The following is a 14,444-nucleotide window of genomic DNA, read 5'->3' as shown; positions in this document are numbered from 1 at the left end:
TCCTGTAGAAGTCTGAAATGTTTTTCTTCATGTCCAACCCGAACAGGAAAGGAGTCTTTTGGTCAAAAGAACAGTTAACTATTTCCAACTTAGGCATGTTGTTCACTAAAGGCTTGTCGCCTCTTTTCTTCCAATAAAATCAGTACTCACTGAGTAGTTAACTCCAAATCACAGTTACAACAATCAGCTGGAAAGGCTTGTGCTGTGCAATATTGTAGCAATAGTTAGTCCCAGAGGCAAGATGTGGTTCAAAACTCATTTTCCCTCTTTTTTAAAAGTGGTATTTCAGACAAGGCATCGCTTCTAATGCAGGCATTGGAAAGTCTTCTGATCAAGAGATATAAATGAAGGAATGATGTTTGAGTGCAGTGGAATCACAACAGTCCCAGCTGCTAATATTTTCCCACAACACCTTGCATCATGTAATGTTGTCATCAGGTATGCTTCTATACGTCTGTCTTGTTTTTTCAGTGTTCATGCAGAGGAATTTGGAGCTCAGTTTCCTAGCTGGATTTGTTTCAGAATAGGTACTGCAGCCAACTGATTTGTTGGAGCAAGAGCATTTGGCTTATTCTTTCTAAAGTCAATAGAAAATGTTTAAATGTCAAGAAGCTATTTTCAAGATATATTACTGACTCACAGAAAACTAGTATAGCATGCAGATTAAAGGATTCATATAATCTATGCAGCTATATTTTGGAATTCTGACAATTTTTAGTCCCAGAAGTCCTCATTCTTCTTCCATGAATATGAAGAAACATTCCAATGAAATCAATGGAGGATATGATTATCTCATTAAAAGAGGAAAAACAGTACCTATTTTAAAATATTAAAATGTAAATAACAACCCAGCTAACCCAGCTTATCTATGCAATAAAAGCAAGAGATATGCACAGACTAATGGTGGCTTTTAACTATTTTTAAATTTTTTTTGGTATATAACTGTTTTCTAAATCACAAACACTAGGTTAATTTCCTCTCAATTTTCATTACAGCTTCGTTTTCCGTTTTTCCCAGATTGCCCAGAACTGCTGTCAAAAGAAGTCTAAGACAGAGGAAAATCTCAGAGAATCCCTGCTGTTTATACCACTCCAGAGATCAAAAAGAAGTCTTCCTTGCACTGTTCAAATCGTGCAGGGAAAGTTACCAGTGATGGCTAAATGGCTATCATAGGCACTCAGCACAGCAGTTTTTCCCTGCCTGAGAATATTTACTTGCTTGGTTAATCTCAGTGTGTTACTCATCCCGTTTTTTAAAACAGAAAACTACATCTAATCCAATACCAATCGGTATACCAATTCTTTGCTGGGCAAATAACCTAACCTAACCAGCAAGAACTTAAGATGTTTTTATTAGCTTCAAAAATTTTAGCTAAGAAAAGTATCCAAACGTAAGAGCTCCAGAAAGCATATTAGTATGGAACTTGTTTTCTAATGTATCAGCTTTATTTATCTGAAGGTAGATCTTTTCATGACTGGAAGACAGCAGAGGCAGGGGACAAGCTAACATTTCTGTCACAGAATAACTAGGAATTCTGCATTTGTCATAGAATTCTGAATTCTGAATTTATTAATATTAATTTTGCCTACAAATGAAATAGGTGCCTAAACAGTGCACTCTAACACCCAAGTGTCTATGTTCTGACACATCTCCAGAGGAAGATCTACTCCTTTAGGCATGAAGTAAAGTATTCTGGCCTCTAAATTTGTCACACTTCGATATTTTACAGATACACTCCTTGTATATTTGACTATACCCAATTAAGAGCAGTGACATGAGATCTTCTTTTTGCCCTTTCAGGCCAGGTTTGATAGGCTTAATGTAATCTTTCTACATCATTTTGTTTACAAACACAGAATTAATACCAAAGTCAATGGGTACTTACTCAAAAGATCATTCTTTTCTTCTTCTGCCTGTTACTCTGTTTAGTTAAATAAAAGGGTAAGCCATTAATGTCTTTTCAGAAATATGCAACTGGAGATATGATTGAAGCTTACGTCTTACTGAAAATGGTATTCCTAAAGCATTAAATAGAGAAAGAACCAAAAAAAGCTTTCTGACAGCAAGGCCTTTCCAGCATTATAGAAAATAGTACTAAATTGAGTTATTGCCAGCAACAGTCAGATTGCTGACCTTTATTAATGGGAAGTAACATTATAAGCGGAGAGAAACAGATGGAAAGTCTGCTCTGACACTTGCTTGCTGTGAGACCCTGCTCTCTGGTTATCTTTGCTTTCACTTGTGCATCTAGTTTGCAAATCCACCATAGAGGAGGCTTTTTACCTATGCAGCTTGGAACTCCTGCTCTTCAGCTCTGTATATTTATAATGCTATATAAATGATTACCAAGAAGACAGCCATCTTTACTGAGACATCCTTAATTAACCTCATAAATTTCTTCATCCAGAAACATCCAGCTTCAGGAATTTATGTGATTCACTGACTTTATTAGAATGAGTATAGGAGTTATAAAATTTTCCACACACCCAATAAAATAGGGTAATACTGACACACAATAAAATAGGGTAATACCGCTTGGATTGTAAAGGAAAATAATAACGCAATTTCCTATTACTTGGGTACTAGGTTGCAGTGGATTTCAGCCAGCACCAGCTGCATGTGTTCACATTACTGAATGCCTATAACCCCTATCATAGCTCTAGGGTAATATGCAGCTGCTTGGTCACATAGGCAGCCTAGTTCTCAGAGGTTCCCACAGTCTGGCTCAATTTATGGCCAACTTATTTGCCCAAGATCAGCCGCTTGAAAGTGTTGTGAAGGATAACGGTTGCATAGGATGCAGCATAACATCTCCCTAACAGAAAGTGTACGTTTGTGCCAATGCTAAGGAGTGAGATAGTCTCGACCTTTTTTCATTTGCATATCCTCCAAACTCTTCAATATTTTGTATGCTTCAGCAGAAAACATTTTAAAGTAAAACCTGACCTACAGAAAATGATTTTTCATTGTCATTGTCTAACATATTGTTGTAGCAAGAGACTAAATGGCACAGAGGTAGAGAGCATTTTCAATTTCGTGTTGTTCAATTACTGATACAGTTGACAATCAGACTTTTGAACAACCACCACCAGAAATGGTCTTCTGCAAGTATGCGACTCTAATATTCCTTTATTTCAGAAGATCATGAAGAGGTAAAAAGGAGATTCTTTAAAAGAAGGTCTTAAACCAACAAATGTTTTAAGCTTAGTTTAACGCTAAGCACAATACTGAGTCCTAAAACTTAAATATATATTAGAATTACTAGACCTTGGTCTAACTTTCCTGGATAAATTTGTTTTTGTATTAGTTTAGAAATGTATTACGATGAACTAGATGTTACCTTCTGCAGCATATGTCAGGATAAATAATGACTTACACTTTATACATGTATCTTGTAGCTCCATATTTGAATGCATAAATCTTTTTCCATATATATTTAATATATTTAAATATGTATACAAATACATATCTGTACATTTAGGCTTCTTTGACAGAATGGCACTTCCATTGACGTTAAATTCATTCTTCTGAAGATCTCAACAATAATTGCATCCAGTGTGGTATTTTTATACACAGGAACTAAGAAATCTTGGACAAAGTCCTACGATCTGAATGCTGATGCAACAAATGAAAAGAAAAGCAAACCTCCGAGGCTGCCATATGCAGCTGTAACAAACACCAGTGGATTACTACAAGTCCAGGGATATGATTGGCTTTGTCACTATTCATCTTTTTCATTTCCATGCCTTAATATGCCTTGTACTGGGTATCAGACAAAAGATGTACCAACCAGCTATCCTCCTCCATTGCCTAGGGCCGTCTTGGTACCAGCTAACAAAACGGAGATTCTGTGGAACACTCTGGGCCATTAACCAAATCTTTGAAAAGAGTGGCAGGTACTCTAGGATTTAAATGATACATTTTTAATATTTACTGTAGTTATTAGACATTAACAAACAGATAAGTAGATGGGACAGTAACGTGAGATGAGAGACGGCAGTAACATGTTTTCCAGAAGACATTGGAGCAAAATCACGGAGCATAAAAATACATTTTTTTGCATGGACAGTGGAAAGGATTTTTTCTCATTCCTCCAGCCTGGAAGAAATTTGCCAGCAAAACGCACGCCAGTTGTTAATGTTAGTACACCATCTTGTGGAGACGTGGTATAATTAGGAGTGTAACTTACAGCTAGCACGGTTTCTGACTAGGATTGCTTCTTTTAGATACAGCGTCTAGCGTCACACAAGCTCTGTATTTTACAATCGTCATGGACTAGCTCGAGGTCTGCTTGTGAAGAATGAAATCTTCAGAACAGCAAATAGAACATAAAACGAGATATAGACAGAAAAAACACTGACATTTAAGAATCAGTTACTGTTAATTACTTCTCTTAGGACACATTTATAACCATATCTTTGGAAGACAACCAGAAGGGTGAGCACTTAACCCTACCAGGGTTATAACCCCAGATATGGTCAACTACTCTCATTACTTTTCTAGTCTGTTATAAATATACTCTCATGCTCCAGTGAGTTTACAGGTGACCTCTTGGCCTGTTCTTGGGTACAGATCAGCAGCAATGGAAAGCAGATGCTAGCTTTAAAAGCAACTGTCGTTCATCAGTACTAGAGATGCCAACTAGCTCTCCTAATAGATTAGATATTAAATCCAAATGTCTTTCATGATCTCTAGTGCTTCCAAAGCATTATTGATACAAATTTCAATCTTATTTCAGGTTACTGGAAATTTTTTTTTAATGGTATAGACTAAGCAGACAGTAAGGGAAACTTCTGGGATTTTCATATCCATCATTTTTATACATCTATGATTAGTGATCCTATTCTTTACAGTTTTAAGGTATGGGCAGCAGAAGGTGATTTGATTTGATTTGAATTCCTCTAGGCCAGTTTCCCTGGCCAGGAACATCCAGATATATTACTGAGCAGATGAGAAAGCTTATCCTCCATATGTTGAAATGGATGTCTCTAGCTTTTTCAGTCATGGATTCTTTTGATACATTGGGACACAGCGATCTTGACTGTCCATTACAAACTTTTTCACCATGAAGACAGCCAAGCAGTGGAATGGCTGCCCAGAGAGGTTGCAAAGTCTATGCAAAGTGAATTAAAAATGGTGTAAATATTATCATTATGAATTAGCAGCACTTTATATTTGCTCAGAACAACTACAGAGTTCAAAACAGTGGTGAGTCTAGCTTATTGAACTTAATTCCTCTGCTTGCTGCCTTCTTTGTCCACCTTTTACTCTGCACAGAAACATGAAGAACTTGAAACCGCATTTCAAATTCCCAGCACTGTGATCATCTACCACGAGTAATGCACACACTCTGCACACATGGACAGCAATAGGCTCTGTGCTATCATTCGGAAAACTCTTCATATGAAACATGAAAAAAATGACACAGAAAATAAGATAAATCCATTCATATACTGCCCATTGAAATGTCTGTAGGGCACAACCTTCTGAACTAAGTATTCTTCCAAAATATTCCTCTAACATTCCTTTAATACATATATTCTAGAGAGTTGCTTCCTTCCTCTTTGAATTCTTCCCTTGCATTCTCTACTGTTAATCCAGACTCATATGAAGATGAATCAAAACTTTTCATGAGGATGGATTTAATGCACTTTGAAAACAAGTGAGACAGAACAGACATTGGGATGCTCATATTTGTTGATGATACTCAACTGGGCAAGGAATCAGTCAGTACAATTTCTTGGATCATCTGGATACATACACAAACAAGTACATAGACAGATGTAGTATTATGTGGCTGAGCGTAGAATAATTACAGCTCTTTCAGAAGGGGATTAGAACCCGAGTGCACCAAAGTAGAAGCAATTCTGAAGAGAACAGTGATGCTATAAATGTAATTTGAAATAGTTTAAAACGCCAGAGTTAGGAGAAGAGACTGAAAATACAGAAAGTTACCTAGAGACAATTGAATGGAATATACTGGCATTCAGCATATATAACAACGAGTAAAGTAGCAAGACCAAGAGTCAGTAGTTTAGGGCTTTTTTTAAATATAGAAAGTATCTAGTATAATAACACTGTGAAAAATATTTCATTCTGTGGTCTGTCAGATATTCACTCCACGTTACTCAAAGTAAAAAAAGGACTGCCTTACAACGTTACCTCATAACTTGACAACCTTCTAATTTACATCATTTCATAGTAGACTGGGACAAAATGTCACACTGTAAACAAATATATTAGAAGAGGCAGCAAGATACTTTAACCTGTTTGAACAGGTTGTCCAAACAGAAGCACAGAAAGAACTTTCCAGATCAACCTATAATGAAATTTTATCCAGACAAAACAAATATACTAAAATCTCTTTTATCAAAATGTTTTTTTCAATCTAGAACACAATATTTGGTTTCTTCCCACTTCCCCCTTTATAAGAGGATGAAGAGTAAGTTCTGACTAGCTTGTTATTTTGTTGGCAGTCTTCTGGACATGATTTTTTTGTGCTGGCTATCTGCCTCAGGCTGGTAAAGACTGTCCCAAATATTCCCTTTGGAACAATGAGGAATCACATTTGCACATTCTCAGGGGAGGCTCGGTAGAGTTTAACTCCTAATCTATTTACTGATTCTGTCTTCTGTTGATGAATGGACTGTGCATGCTACTACTCCAAAGAGCAGCTGACCATGACCAATCTTTTTCCAGGGAGCTTGTGAAATGGAAAATAAGACCAGATAATCAAGAAGAATGTGCCTACAATAAGGAGGCAAGATAGGGACAGATGGGAAGAGTTCAAGAACTTGATGGCAGTTGACATACGAAAAGCCCAGCAAATCATGCCAACATCAGTGTGACAGTGTGTTATGGACTTTGTTTCCTAGTCTCCTTTCTTTTAAGACTAGGATATTATTAACACATACACATAAAAAGACATTAAGTAAACAAGGGAACTGAGAGTTTCTCTGCAAAACTTACTTGATTCCATTAATGTTTTGCATTGAAAGTACTTTTAGAATGAAACTTTACCATGGAGTGAGGATGATCTGTATGCTAGGTTTCATTTTCCCAGAAAGTTAAAAGACGTTCAACAAAATAGTTACAGGCATGCAGGAAGAGAAACAATAATTAAGACAGCTATTGCTGCCCTGGAGAACTGGATCTGGCTCTGCTAGCAAGTTCCTAGGTAATGCTTCACTAACCACCTCCAAAGAAGTTTTCAGCTACAGTCATTCTTTCTGTTGGGAAGCAGGGGGTCTGGCTGATCCCCAAGGGATGGGAGCCAAGGAGTAACAGGGCTGGCAGGGCAGGGGCCTCGCTGGCCAGGGTCCAATTCCACAGGATCCAAGTGAGGCAAGTGGGACAGGCCCGGAGAGAGTGGCCAGGTTTAACTCTAAACACAAATCATATGGCAATAACATGGCAATGAGGCAGGGTCGAGGTCAAGCCAGGAAGTCAATCCGCAGGTCAGGGATTACTCAATCATTTCCAGTAGGTCCCTGGTGAAGGGCTGGCCAAGGCCGGGCTGGGCAGTTGCTCACAGCCCCTGGGGCGGGGCTGGAGCCAACACCACTATGGCATCAATGGGGCAGGGCCCTGGGCTGGGCTGAAATGGGGGTCTGGGGCTGGGGGAGGCCAGGGGGTGGGGAGGGACCCACAGGGCTCTCAGTGCCTGCAGGGCCTGGACATTTCTTTTGCTGTCTGAATTACGCACTCTAACTGCTGAGCAGGTCACAACTGCAACTGAAATTGCAGAAACTATCTTAAAACTCTTCAAAAATCATGCATAGTCATCTAAAATTGGTTACTGAAAATGAGTGTACACTTTTTGACCTTTATTTCTGTGCATCAGAAATTTGTAAGGTATGTGCCTCTAAAATAGGCCTAAATACCCTTTCATATTGCAGTAGTTTTGAAACATCTAATAATGTTTGCAAATCAAATATTATAATGATAGGCAAAACAGAAAAGCCTCAAGAGATTAATTATTATTCTTTCTGGTCTGGACTCTATTTACTGTGCTGTAAATAGAGCACTGAGCAATTAAGATAGTAAGCAAGCTACCTGCAGCAGATAAAATGAAATATTAAATATCTGCTTTTCATGTGAACATCATTAATCCAGTGCCCATAAGACTCCCATAAGATAAATGAATAGGAGGGGAAAGTTTATACTTTCTGCTTTAACTCTGCCATTTCCTAATTTCTGACTTTTTGACTTTGCAACTTTTATTTTTAATATACTGGAGAAGGGAGAAAGAGGGAATTGAAACTTATAAAACAATGCAGTGACAATTGGAGAGTTCTACTGAATAACTGAGTTTCGTGTGCCAAAACACTTGAAGTCCAAATTATGGCCTAAAATACTACATATCAGTACAACTGAAAACAGAGTTAGATTCTGAATACACCTAGGTGAAGTGTGGGAAGATCAACAAGGAAACAGAATTTGATCCTGTTGTTATTTTGCTTATTATGTTTTATATAATATGATAATTATAAAATAAGAAATGCAATATATAATAAATATGCAGTATTAAACATATTTCTTATACAATATAAAATGATTTTTTATAAAATCAGATTGTCATTATATCATATTACCTTGTTAATGCTGTTAGTGAGTTTGTCACAGCACAGTTGCAACAAACAAGGTGCTGCTTTAACCTATATCAACTATCACTGGCTTCACCCAGACAGGATACCTCAGAAGCAAAGGTCAGGGAAAGAGAGCAAGAGCTTGCTTGCTTGCTTGCTTGCTTGCTTACTGGGCATTGCATGCCAGAGAATTGGCACTGAAATTTGTATGGGCATTGAAATTGGACTGTAGCTATAACTTTAGGGAGACATAAAAAACATCCAAAAATAAAAGAGATCCAAGAGTCTAAAGTCTAAAGGAGTTTCCTAGTACCTTTCCAAGCTGAAATTACCTTCTACTTCTCCTCTCATCATTTTGTAGCCACAGCTTACACACATTGGTTAATTACAGTATGCTTTAGAATAAATAAATCAAACAAACTGTAAGAGGAGTGGGCAATAAATGGTCTACTAGAACATCACTTACACATCTAAGTGACATTTGTGACAAATTCCAGTATCAGCAATCTCAGTTCTAGTAAATGCAACTCCCCTGACATCAGATTTATTCCTGATTTATACCAATATATATCAAAAGAGAATCAAACTACATTTCTGAATCTGCCGCCTCTAAATAGAAAACTATGTTGCAGGAAAAGAATGCAAAAAACTAGAAGTTATCTACTCATGTACCCTATCCTGCTACTAGCAAGCTGGAGACTAGAAAAGCATCTTGAGAAATGAGTAACTATTACTCCATTTTCATAAGTATTAGAAGTTCAGTCTGTAACTTTATGCAACTATACCATAGTACATATGATTTAACACAACGTTTTAGAGGCTCTATGAGGGATCAGAAACTTTATGGAACATTAATCTGCAATGAATGTTATTTATGAGAACATATCTCCTGCAAAGGTGAAGGTATTTCTTTCATAATTGGTGCATGTCTCATTTTGAGTTGACTTTACCAGATACCCTGTTCAAACTGCTGTCTTGTAGAGGTAGATATAGGCCAAGGTGAGTGATCTTGTTGGTCTGAAGGGAATAGTCATTACTCTTCATTTAAGATCATCTAGTATGTCTGTTCACCTTTAAAAAAAGTCTAATTGCTATAACAGGAATGTTTTGCTATACTTGTGACTGATTAGCCAGGAAGAACATAAATTGTGCAGAGTTTCTGCAAAATGTAACATAGTGCGACAGGTTAACAGAAATTTGAATAAGAGGACCCATTTTTGTTCATCTGTTTTATTAGCCTCAAGTATTTTTTCTTAGATGCCGTGTGCACAAAACTGTGGAATTTCCATCCAGTTCCATGTGTAGCTGCCTGTTACATGTTTAACAGAGAATAATAATCTATGCTTTGGTAATAATAATTCTAAGAAGAAGATGAAGTGTTTCCCAAGACATGTATGTAGTGTATCAATATTCCCTCAAACATTTTTCTCATAGAGCTGAGTGCCTTTACCTTCTGCTATTGTCTCTATATGGGCCGTATCTTCCATTGTAACATCTGAAATGCAAAAACATTCAACTCTCCTCTCAGAGGACCAGTAAAAGGAAGAAGGGGGTCATTAGCAAGGTCAAATCTGTTCTGTTCCAATATGCAAAAACCAGTCCTCCATCCCTTCCTATAATAATTCCTCTACTCTTTCCTTCCCTCTTCTTCCACCTGATAACACTTCTGCTTACCCATCTGTTCTGTAGCCTCAGGACGCTAAACACAAAAGAATCATCAAGGGACCACGGTACAACTGATTACCTTCTAGGCAATAATAGTACATATATTCTCTTCTTCACACATTTTGATGTTTTCCTGAAAATCTTCAGTATCACCCACACTAATCCCTGTTCCCCGCCTATTTTAGAGCTATTTTGTTTTTATAAAAAGTAAGTGACACAGTATGATCGTGAGAAGAGTCTGAGTGCAAATGTAATGTTGATTTATAGTTCACCATTATACATCCTTGACACCAGTGTGGGAAGGACTGAGCCTATACATAAGTTACTAAGAACAGAGGGGAGGGAAGAGGAAAGGATGCCGCTCCCTCTGATCCAGTACCTTTACCATGGCTTTCTCACCTTCCAACATTTAATGACCAAGAATTGTTAGAAAGAAATGTGATTTCTCACTGTTGAATTGCTATTCCCTTTTCCACAGGGTCACCTGTTACTCTTACTTGCCCTTACTTCTACTTAATGCCTTGCCTTTCTCATATCTGTAAACTATTCTGTTTTTCTATGATTTTGTTTCATTCCATTCATATTACTTCCTTTGTTCTTCCTTTCACGTCTATGTTCTATTCTTACTTCATCTGATTGCATTCCTATGGGTATTTGCTGACTAGAACTGACTGAAGGACAGAGCAAACTCTGTTGAATTTTTTTTTAATTCCTATAGAAATTTTGGCTTCACTTTCAAACGACCTTCCAGCTGAAACTACTGACAGAAATGACAGTTCTAACAGGAATTCTTTTTTTCCCTTTATTTTTTTATAAGAACACTTTTAATTTGAAACAAGATGTATCACTTTCATTAAAATTCTTCTGATTTTGTAAACTATAAGCATATCTGAACTGAAAATGATTGGTTATACTGAATGTACAGTAATCTATTGTTTAAGATAGGAAAAAAATAATTTCTCAATCAAGCATCAGAAAGTCTGGTCAGGCTAAAATGCAAAGGATACAGTTTGTTAGTATCTCACCATCTCTAAAACAATCCCTCATAAAAACATCATTGAAAGACTAAGTGCGGTATACCTTCCTCAGGGTATTAGGCATTCTGCACGTGCCAGATGTCATTCCAATGTTTCAGGATATACCACTGCACTAACAAGAAGCTTGAGCAGAAATAAGGACAAGTAGAACTAAAAGGTGACCTTATGGAAAATGGAATAGCAATTCAACAGTGAAAAATCACATTTCTTTCTAGTAATTCTTTGTCATTAAATCCGAGAAAGTGAGAAAGTTGTAGTACAGGTACTGGATCAGAGGGAGCAGCATTGCAGTAATGACATACTACATTCAAACACAGCTGACATTTGACACATTACTCCTACATCATTACTCAGAGTACTCTTCTGAACAACCAGACACAGCTTTTTCCCAAAATAGGGACATGTGTCAAAGACAACGGCATTTCCACTCTGAAGGTCAGGCATGATAGCAAATTAATTTCCACACTCTTTTGTGTACATATTCAAGTTTAATAGCAACCTATATCTGTAAAAGAACAAGTAAGTGGCTCAAGAGAAAAGTGGGAGCTCAAGCAGCAAACAGAGATATTTAAGTGGCTGAGTTTTACATGGGCGAAATTATGCACCATGGCAAGAGTCGCTCTTGTCAAGGCAGAGTAGTATCATAAATAATGTGTTGGAGTCAGAAGCTTTGGGCTGTACTCTTTAATGTATTTCATGATCTTGCAATTCTCTTAATTTCTCCGTGTTTTCTTTTGCCTTTCTAGCCTCTCTATGTTTTGTCTATTTAGACTAGACTCTCTCTGTGGCACTCACGTTCTCACAGTTCAATTTCTCACACTCTGATTTCCAGTCTAAATTGCGATATGTACTATATAGAGTTATAAATATTGTGTTACGCAAAGCAGCCATGGGTGGCTCCCATACAAAAGTAAACAAAAATTCAGTTTTAATGCTTTTTAGAACAAGAAATTATTTCAGGAAGTGAGTAAGACATTCGCATATCCAGTGCAAGCTATATCTTAGGAGAATCATATATGATAAAGATTTGACTATGGTTGAGCATTTAGACCTTTCTGAAATAGGAGCTTGGTAATAAAGCATAACCTCCTCCATGGATAAAGATAAAATACAAACAAAATCCAGAAGGATCCAAAGGTACAAAGGATCCCTCCCACATAATTCACAGCCCATAATTTTTTTCCTCAGCCACTACCTCCATACTTAAAAGTAACCTCTAAAATGTTAAGCTACTTAAGAGCAAAAGCCTCAAAATATACTCTATGTCCCAGGAAGAAAACAGGAGAGACAAAGAGAGAACAAGAGGCTCTTAAAGCTTTGGGCACCTGTAGACTCACAAACGTTAGGTAAAAATGCCAGGAGGATGACGCACTGCAACTCATCCAATACAGGTTTAAAAAAAAAAAGAAAAAAGAAAAAAACTCCCAAACATTCCTAGTTGAATTTTCCTGGGAAATAATTTCTAGATTCCAAATCCTATGGTAAGTTTGAATTGAAATATATATACATATATACAGAGAGAGAGAGAAATGTATAGCAAGACACACCAGTCAGCCATGGCCATTCTATTTAACTTCTATCTTTAACTGTGCTCAGTTTGTTTCTTCTGAAGGAACTGCCATTCCCAAATTTCATACTGGCAGCTAGAAACTTCATTCTAATTTCCAGTCTAAATGTAATCATCAGCAATTCATATTCATTTGAACTATTTCAGGAGTTCCCAATTCACTAGTGTAGTGAAAAGGTTGAATCAGTGTGTAAATCAATCAATAACATATATTACAAAGCCCTCAATGTGACTGACCTACAAAGGAGCGTGTTAGCACACAGAAAAGAACTTTAGGTCAGCTGGTAGATGATTTTGCTTTTTTGCCCTTGTCCTCCAGTCAATTCTTAACCTTCTGTCCACGCACCAGAGGCCCATCACAATTGGGCAGCCTTAACACAGACCCATTCTGTAGGCTTATATTTTAAGTTTAATGTCTTTGTTGTGGTAGTGTATTAGAAAGCTCTGTACAATAGCAGCATTTTATGGTCTGCAATCATTGATATAGCACACACCTCAAAACTGCCTTTCCCTTATATTCCTAAGCAATTTATTGATATTTTCAAGCACACTCTCTAAAGTAATTTTATTTACTCTCAAGTTTTAGGAGTGTTTGGTTATGAGAGTCTAAAATTCATAATTATTGAATGTTTCTCTTCTTCTGTTTTACAGAATACTAATGGCTCTGTTAAAATCAACACATTATTTCTATTGATTTCTCAGCCACCCATAATTTTTTGAAGTCTTCCATGTATAATTGATTTTCTTTTGACTCCTGTCTCAGGCAGTACTGAAAAGTACACTTCTTTACAGTAAATGCTTCAGCATGAGGTCCAGTTCAGAATTCTACAGTTTTCAGTGAACCAAACTCACTAACAACATTTCCTACACAGAATTACTATAATCTTTCTTTCTTGTTCATTCATCTCTTTCTGCCAAAAATACAACCATGAAATATATCTTCAAAGAAGATTTCGCAAATCACTCATTCTGAAATTCCTGCACCTACTCATGAGCTAATCTTCCTCTCCTTCAAGTAACAGGTACCAGATACCTCAGCATTCTTTTCTTCAAATAATCTTCTCATCATTTAGTCTCCTTAAGAACTTCTTTTTCTCCTACGGCTTTCTTTTAGACTATGCTGTTTTAATAAGTGCATTTGTTGGGCCCCATTCATGCCCTCTCAAAACCAAGAAACTGGGAAAGACTGAGGGTAATTATGGCTACCCTCAGTAACCAGGCTGTGGTAAGTTTCCTGTACATTTTTCAGCTCCTAATCTAGCCAGCTATGTGATAATTTGCATTACCTAGATTCCCCTTATAATAAAAAGTAAGTACACAATTTCAGACACAAACGTCTTATCAGTATGTTATATTCTAATCCCTCACATAAACACTTGGTTGTGTATGCAACTCTTAACTTTACTTTAAATAGATATTGAAGAAAATTTTCAAAATAATGCCCATTTACTATGGTGTCAAAGGTACTGCCATATTCTAAAGATTTTCTCATGGGGAGAATACATAACACATTCAGTTTACACGTTAAAAAGAAAAACCTTTCATTGGTGAAGGAGAAAGAATGCATGCAACAAAGAGAGAAAATTT

This window comes from Struthio camelus, chromosome Z, assembly GCF_040807025.1.
Source record: "Struthio camelus isolate bStrCam1 chromosome Z, bStrCam1.hap1, whole genome shotgun sequence".
Taxonomy (NCBI): domain Eukaryota; kingdom Metazoa; phylum Chordata; class Aves; order Struthioniformes; family Struthionidae; genus Struthio; species Struthio camelus.
Note: the sequence above shows the minus strand (reverse complement) of the source record.